At 43.2% G+C, this 8,863-nt stretch overlaps 2 non-coding genes across 2 annotated transcripts; both read right to left on the reverse strand.

The window, feature by feature from the left end:
- Nucleotides 1–5,575: 5,575 nt before the first annotated feature.
- TRNAW-CCA lies at nucleotides 5,576–5,649 on the reverse strand. Its single transcript has one exon. It is a non-coding gene; the product is annotated as a tRNA-Trp (tRNA).
- Nucleotides 5,650–5,791: 142 nt separating this feature from the next.
- Nucleotides 5,792–5,865, reverse strand: TRNAP-UGG. Its single transcript has one exon. It is a non-coding gene; the product is annotated as a tRNA-Pro (tRNA).
- Between the last annotated feature and the right edge of the window lie 2,998 nt (nucleotides 5,866–8,863).

The raw sequence follows: 8,863 nt of genomic DNA on the forward strand, positions 1-8,863 counted from the left end.
TATAACGGCTAGTTCCCAATGCTCGGCTTCCTACTTCCTCTAACTAAATCAAAGGTAATATCCTAGGTTTCGAATCAACGGCTTCGGCAAAGGATGTCAACGGAATTGTTTCGGCAAAGGCAAAGCCCGGGTGAAATCCAATAGCGTATGGCGATAATGTCATCCCCACCGAATCCTAATCCTCATCTTCAAAGCAAGGCTATCCACCAGGGCTTGCAAAACGAGGCTATCCTCGGCAAACCTAAGGAATTTTTAAATCCTTGAATCAATAGACTTTCGTACAACGACACTGCTCCTCAGCAAATCTAATCCCAATACTAATTCCAGAATAATGCTATAACGGAGCCTTCCTTTCCAATCGAATCTATATCCTCTGTTTCGAAGAAAGCTATCCCCACATCTGCCTCAAGAAAAAGAAGAAGCAATTCTATTATAGTATGATAAAGAAAGTCAAGCGGACCCGTACCTAGTAGTAGATTTCCTTGAATGAGGATTCTCGAGCAACAACGCATATGATGAGCGATAGGTCAAAGGCACGCCCAAAGGCACATTCTTTTTAATTCAATAGGGTTGTCAAAGCTTCAGAAAAGGTTTCATCATCTTTAGCGGCATAGGGGATTTTAAATGGAGATTTATCGGAACGGAACCGGCTTCCTCAGCAGCATCCCTAGTAGAGTCCTAACTTTCGAGCTTAGCTTTGCTGGATTCCTAATCTCATTTTATGAGCGATGCTTCCTACTTCTGGTACGGTTACGGGGAGGGCTTAAAGAAATTAAACATACGTTTTAGGATTCCTACACGCGATATATTCGTACGAGCGATGTATGACTACGATTTGATAGTTCAAAGAATCAGCAATTCAATAGGAATCCTCCCCTCGCCACTTCAAAGGGAAAGATCCACCCTGGCTATGACCCACCTAAGGCTCCGTTACCTTATCAACGAATCGTAGGCCTCGTACGTGCGTATTGGTTTCTAGCGCAAGGAAGCATATGAACAGCACTGGTAACCCCGTCTCCTACAAGGATTCTCTGTTCCCTAACTGTTCCAGTCGACCAAAGCACTTTCATACCACGGCGAATTGGAAAACATAGAACATTCTAAGCGAAAGAAGCTTGTTAAAGCTAATGATAAAGAAACAGATAGTAGTTCTTGCAAGCTAGGGATGAAACTAATCAGACTAGCTACGCTGGCTAAAGAATAAAAGTATGAACAAAGTGAAAACTTTCTTATTGTGGGACCTGGCGAAGAGCGAGAGCAAGGGAAGGTTGTGTGTGCAATAGCTATAGCAATAGATCAAATCGAGTAGTTCTTTCGCTTGTCAGCTGAACAAAGGATAGAATATAAAGATTCCTGGGTTATTAGAGCCTTTACCAATTACTAATTGTGCATTGGAAAACAGTGACAATGGATTTCATTACAGGATTGCCCAGAACAGATATATTGACCGGAGTGTTGGACAAATGCCTCGAAGCTGCAGTAGTCTCTGCCATAGCACGTCAAAAACTAAGCTTGAACTGAATGAATCTTCCATTGGGAAGAGAGCTGCTTACCAACAGGCTTCCCACCAACACATGAGGCATGCCGGATTGGAGTTGAGAGCTAGGATGGAGCGGTTACAAGAAAAGAGATTCATTCATAAACTGAAAAGAAGGCTAAGACTCCAGTGAGTGGCTACTCGGTGGGTGGAGCCGTAGAAGAGATTTTTTTTTCTTTGCACGAGGAAGCGGAAAAGACAAAACCCTCTCTTGGAGAAAGCCAGTCCGGTTGGTAATTCCACTATAACTTGATAACTTTCTGGGAAAAATACCTCCCTATGAAACCTGTTGATGGATTATGGCAAGCAAAAAGAAGTACACCTCTTGTCATGAAGATGTGATCATATCCACCGAAAGGTCTTGTTCTAAGCCCAATCCTCTCGTCTTAGGTTAGGATATCCATAAACCAACAATAACGGGAGCTTCTCCTTTTTGGTTGACAACCTATGTTGGTCTGACTAAGCCCACTATCCTAATGGGAGGGTCCCACCTTGTGTCGGGGTAAGGCTCCACCTGATCTTGGGTTAAGGGCGAAGCTTGAAGCCAATTTCTTCACTTTCCATCTAGGGCTTTGCTTGGCATTGGGCTTCGATATAGCTGGTGCTTTCCTGGTCTTGGATTAAACCTCAACTCTCCTAATTCCGTCTATAGGTGGTTCAATCTTATAAGTTTAGCTTAGGTACATCGATTCAATCCTGCCCCAGGCGTACCGTACCTGAGACAACTGGGGGAAACAGTATCTAAGATAGATTCTATCGCTTAACTCAGGGGAGCCAGAGTAGAGATGAGCTTTTCACCATAGCATCCGAGTGTATAAAATGGGAAGGTGAGAAAAAAGAAGAATCTACTTCAACCGATATGGCCTTAGGCACGGCCATACATAACATAGAAATCACACGTGGAAGGGGTGGGCAATTAGCTAGAGCAGCAGGTGCTGTAGCGAAACTGATTGCAAAAGAGGGCAAATGGGCTATGTTTATAGAGCCAGTCACAACCCAAGATGACATCGTATTCTTTCAAGTCCAGGACTCTAAGGGTGTTGTTGAAGGCATGTTTCTTTAACGATTTCTAGCCTGGCAAGAGCCATATTCGTTGTAAGATTGAAAAAGGTAGTGAGCTTGAAAGCAAAGCACGAGTCGTTACATAAAAAAAGTAAAAAACAAGTAACTTAACTCAGCTGGTGAGGAAGAGGGCGGGAGCAAACCTTGACTAGCTTGTTTCATTAGGCAAATTTTGGTATCAAGAGATGAAAGTGAAAGGCAGGATTTGAAGCTTGAGACATTCTATCCATGAGCAGGCAAGAGACAGCCTAGCGAAATGAAACATCTTAGTAGCCAGAGGAAAAGTTCTGTTCTTCATTTGATGAGAAGGGTGGGCTCATAGCCCCGCAGATGTAGGTTGGCTTGCCATGCCAACTGAACTGCGTAACCAAAGCGATTCCTGTTATTGGAAGATAGGTTTAACCTATGTCGGTTCGAGTCCGGTGACTCTCTCCATTATTAGTTCGGGGTGATGTCAGCTCCACGGAACTAATATATGAAACCTTATATGATATTTAACAGATACGAGTGCTGCTACAACCCCCTCTTCTATTCAATTGTATGTTTACACATATCTTTCGATAAGGGGTAGGTGATTAGACGGGGGATTGTTTTTGAAGATAGGAATGGATATTTTTCATTTTTTCCATAATCTCCTTTCCATGGTGATTTCCCCAAATCTCATTGGAGAGATACTCTTCAAACTAAGTTGTTCCCTTATGTAATGAAAGTAATACTTAACTATAGATTGAATTTCCGTAATTCTACCGAACGCCTGGGGCATAGCTTTTGTAATAGGATTGCAAAATTGAAAACATATGTTAAAAGTCATTAGAGTATTCTCCTCAATAATTGATTCGATTATATGGGAAAAGTAGTAAACCCGAATCTCCCTTGGGGGGTTCTCATTTCATTGGCTAAAGTGCATTTTATATAGATGGGAAATTGATACTCTTTACCCATGCCCTAGTCTTTTGATAGCGCTAGGTCCAATACCCACAATACGTGCTAATCGGAAATATGCTATCCTCGGTACGGCTTCCTAAAGCAGGTTTCCTCCACGGGATTCAACCCAACAAGCAACGGATTGAGCCACTAGCGCAGGCTGTAGTTTGATAGCGACTTCACCTTCTTAGTAACGTTTGCTCATTTCATTCATTCTCATTCAAATCTACTTCTAAGGCATGTGAAGTACCAGTTGTAGACAGATTCCTTGGCTTGCGTAGAGAAATGTGAAATTCATTTCTAAAAGCAAGAGTTTCTTTTCTTTAATTAGATTCTAAATCTGCGTACGGTAGGTGAGATGAATGAAAAGGTCCTCTTGTCCGTCGATCCGAAGAACTCACTCGATTCCCCATGATGATATGCGTCAACAAAAGGAAGTTGTTAAACTACACATGCCTTCAACACCCATCTCGGGCCGGGTGAGAAAGAAGCACCAATAGCTTAATGCAATTGCTATCATGCTTGGAGCATAGATAGAAGAGGTATGGGTATAGGTAAAATGCACACTTCTACCAGGTATGTGACACTCTTTCTAAGTAAGAGAGAGCTCGTTCTAGCTTTGTCAATCGTGGAATGAGCAGCTCCATCCTTACTGTCCTGGTGAATTAATTGGCTAATTAATGAGCACACTGACTCACAAAGTCTATAGCTAGTCTCTACGAATATCTCGATGCAAGCATTACCAATAGTTGGAGGTAACTTCATGCTTGAATGTATTAGTGGGAGAGTGGAAGAGGCTGACAATGGCGCTTTGCCGCCTGCACCGTCTAGAATGGAACATCTCTGGGCGTTGACTGAATCTTCTGTTGATAGTGAGGCATAACCTTAGAAGGAAGCAAAATGCCCTTTCTATGAAGCAATGATACCAGTATGCAAATCCACTTTTTTAAGGATCTAGAGCTGGAGGGTCATCCTCTTTTGGATAAGATAGCATAGGGCATGCCCTGCCCACTCTTAAGACTAGGTACCCGTAGACTAGTTTTTACTACTCAAAGAACTTCCCTATGCAATGGTGCTTTCTAGTTCTTATCTGCACCTACATTTAGAATTAACCCTATTCTTGATAATGGGAATCACGAACATATCATACCAAGCCCACCAAGCGGGAGAAGGGGCGAAGCGAGAACTCAGGAATGAATGAACCAAGAAGGGCATATATTCAAGACAAAAGAATTCTACTCAGAATGTTGATCTTCTGACCACGAAACTGAGCAAGAAGTCCATCCGATAGTGGGCGGTTGGTATTTGGAGATCAAAAAGTACTTTTTTTATGGGCAGAGGTATAGCTATCAAGTAGAAGTCTTTCGCTGTGACTAGGGATAGACAGGAGATGATCCCTCGGTTCGTCTGAGCCGGACCGGAGTCGAATACTTCGGATCCTGCATCTGCTTCAGTTGATTAGGTGCAAATGTGCCTTTTGGACCGATCCTACGAATAAGAGGCATTAACAAAGCATTTATGAGACACCATACTTTCAATAGGCAAGGGCCAGCCCGAAGATCAACGGGGTCTTTCTCCAAGCTAAGTTTCGACCCCCGAGGCCACGATGCGTGGGTGCTGATAAACTTGTATCCGCTCGCTCCCCTGCTCGTTCAAAGTATTCCACTCGCTAGGATCTTAGTAAATAAGCTTGCTCTGACCTCACCCCTCCTTCCTCATTTATTGAGAATGGAAAAAGACAATGTTCATTGCTTCCTCAAAACAAGAGTTCCACGGGCGGTTTTTCATAAACCTCTTTAAGCAAGGCAAGGCGATTCATGAAGGATTCCTCTCCTCTAGTTGGTCTATTAGACTATTATTACTATAAGGTCCCCTATAAAACTGGCATACCCATAAAGGAAAGGCAAGGGAAAATGGATGGAGATTGGTCAGTGGTCTCCTCTCCAAGTCGAGTATTTCTGTTGTTTTCTTTGATTTGGGTTAAGAATAGTAGTTGGACATTCCACTTTTTGTTAAGTCCTTTTTTTTTATTCGACATAACAAGAACAGAATCACGCTCTGTAGGATTTGAACCTACGACATTGGGTTTTGGAGACCCACGTTCTACCGAACTGAACTAAGAACGCTTTCTTACGACAGGAGATAAAGCAGTAAAGAAAAGGATGATTTTTGTACCGCATGCATATAGAAAAATGAAACTCTGAATTTTGTCCAATTTGAATCGATCTCAATTGATCCCTCATTACTGCCCATAGGAGAAGTAATAGGTAGGGATGACAGGATTTGAACCCGTGACATTTTGTACCCAAAACAAACGCGCTACCAAGCTGCGCTACATCCCTTTTCCAAATTGTTGTACAGTGTCATTATACAAAACCCCTGTCTTATTTTCCACATCGTAATTTTATCCTCCATCTATATACAACTTTCTTGTCATTTCTTCTTTTTGGTTGAATATAATAAATGATATACATCTGAAACCCAACCTAACATATAAAGAATGAATATTTAAGTGACAACGTTTGCCCGAAGAGGTTGAATCAATAGTAAGAAGATACCACCCAGGCACAGAATCCGAAATAACAATCAGGAATAGGACTAGGAGAATGAAGTCTAATTAACGGAGTACAGCAGTAATTGGGCTTAGTGCTCCGATTGCGACTTAGGACTAGGACTGATAGGTAAATGCCCCTTACTCAACCAATGAAGGCGGGTAGGGCTTTTCTTTCTTTTGTTTAGGATTGGCAAGAGGATGGCTGCCTCGGCTTCAAAGCTGTTAGAGAATGCGCTCTTATCACTACAGGGACGCGAGAGAAATTCCTCAAAGTGAGACCAGAGAGAGAAGAGTTTTCCCACAAACCATAGCGACTAGCTAGTCTCAAAACAAAAGAGTTCTTTTTACAGTAGCGGGGTTGGGAAAGTAAGGAAAGTCAAGCCCGATGATTCTGTGGGAAGGGATGGATTTCAAATTCCTCTTTACGCCACCTCCACCCAATCCTTGAAGATATAGAGCAATCTTTTATTAAGACTAAGTGAAGGTTGGTATGGCCCAATCCCACAATTGAAACAATTGTTTGTTCCGGCTGATATCCGGTAGTGTAACCGGAGATTCAGGAAAGGCTAGATGGAAAAAGTTTTTCGCTGGTCTTGCGATCATACGCCTGCTCCATTAAAGAGCGCAGACTCATGGGTAATGACTGAACCCTCCTGCCCTACCCGGAAGTTTTTGGCAATGAATTTTTCGTATAAAAACGAGTTTGTGATTTCGCTGCTCAGGTTTTCTCGAAAGCTTTTGCTTTCTTCGGTACTTCGGAATCCGGTGCCAAGCTTTCTGATCTCTCTCCGTGGGGAGAAAATTCCTAGGCGATTAGCTAGTTGATTTTATTTTCTATTACACAGTAAAGACAGTGCAGCAGATTTTCGCACTGCCGGAATGGGTCCTTATGATTATCAAAGAATGATGAGGGGCAAGGCTGATACCTCGCAGGTGATGCTATCAACTGTGAAGAGGCTTCGAGGCAAGATCTACAAACGTCTGCCTCGGCTCGCTACCTCGTAAGCAAACAGCGGGGCGTGAAGCAAGCCAGCTACAGGTGCTAGACGGCTTTCTCGTCAAAGAGCGTTCTATTTCTAGGGTCTCAATCGGCCGTAAAAGACGGATTTGTTTATAACTGACCCATTTTTAATATACCACCCAACTAGTCACTCATGGGAGGCTTCACTTGTGAACTACAATTCCCGTACTACGTAGTATGATTGGTTGCTCAACTGCCCCTTAAATGAAGAAGACCCCCGGGCCGCCTTGCAAAATACTTACTGCTCAAAAGCGAAGAATTAAAATGCTTTACCTCCGATGAATCCACTTCACATGAACATAATAAGTGTTTTGGCATGCCAGCAAGCGGCTGATACTTTCGTTATTCAAAATTGACGAAGGGAAGGTTCCGAGGTATCGGAATGTGGTAAGCCAGCTCCACCTAGGGACATCGCCGGACGGTAGGCATCGGTTGCTCTAAAACTTCTCACCTGGTTTTCCTATTGTCTTCTTTCCTTAAGAAAGCGGTCAGTAAAGAAAAGCCAAGTCGAGTACAAGAAAAACTAGTAGCTTCCTTTCGTTATCTGCATCTGCTTTCCTCAAAAGGTCTAGCTTTGCCAAAATCAATAGTTTAGTTGGTTGGGTCCTGTCGATCAAGTTATAGGGGCTGCTTGCTATCTATCAAAGGGTAGAAAAATACCACGTTTGCATTGAAAAAATGTCGCAGGAAGCTGCCGATCCGCGATTTCATGTAGTTCGTGCTTCGGCGGCAGGGGACTATAGGCCATGAAAACCCACCCCAGGTATCTCCACCTGTGGATTGAGAGTAAAAACCAGTGAATTTCGTATCTCCCACTGGCACACGATTTCTATTACTTTTCTTGTTTCCCGTTTTGGAGATCCGATAAAGGAATGGTAAATCGATATCTGGGCTCGAGCCAGGGTACTTATCTTCCCGTCTATAAATCAATGACCAATAAAAGACCAAAGGGGTGATAAATCAAGGGGCGGACAGGAGCAGTTGGAAGTACCTTTGCCCTGGACTGGGGGATAGTACCGTGCGCTAATCCTCTTATTAGTATTGAAGTGGAGATGACATTATCACAATCCTAATGTGCTTTGGCGAACAACTTCTTCCCAATGCGTAGGAATCGTATCTCCTTAGGTTCTTTGCTTTCATTTGATGAAAGCAAAGAAATCAATGGCCTTTGCCGAGGAACTACAGCATATGAACAGCTAGGGATCGGAATACTACAACCGCACCGGCTATCCCGGGCAGGTGATAGGAACAGTCTAGGGGGCTAGGTTTGAATCGTTAGTACTAGTAGGAATCGCATCGCTATTCCTTCTCTGCTTTGCCGAGGCCGTATGTATCGTACCGAAGTAGGTATTGAATTTATCAAGGAAGCGGATAGGTTTTAGTTGCAAAAAGAAGGAGCCCTCCCCACGGAGGAAGCTTATAGTCAGTCAACTATTGCGAACCCCCTCCCTTAGCGGTCCCTTCTATTGAATACCAAAAACAAAAGGATCAACATTTCCCTTTTCCCACGATTCAGGAATAGCCATAGAGGAGTATGTTTTATAGACGTACGAATCCTACGATACGCGCAAAAGCTATGAAACCATTAGGAACGGCACAGCTGCCCCATTTAATTCGGCCGGCTCCTTGGAAAAACGGGTAGGAACAGCAAATCCTTGTTGAAGAAGAGAGGTTTGGTTATCGTGCACAAGAGTGAAGAGTAGAGCGCGCATGGGAAGTGCGTTCGCTATGAACGATGTGCTACTAGATATGGATCTATAAGTGA

The sequence above is a fragment of the Oryza brachyantha genome, chromosome 9, assembly GCF_000231095.2.
Source record: "Oryza brachyantha chromosome 9, ObraRS2, whole genome shotgun sequence".
NCBI classification, from domain to species: domain Eukaryota; kingdom Viridiplantae; phylum Streptophyta; class Magnoliopsida; order Poales; family Poaceae; genus Oryza; species Oryza brachyantha.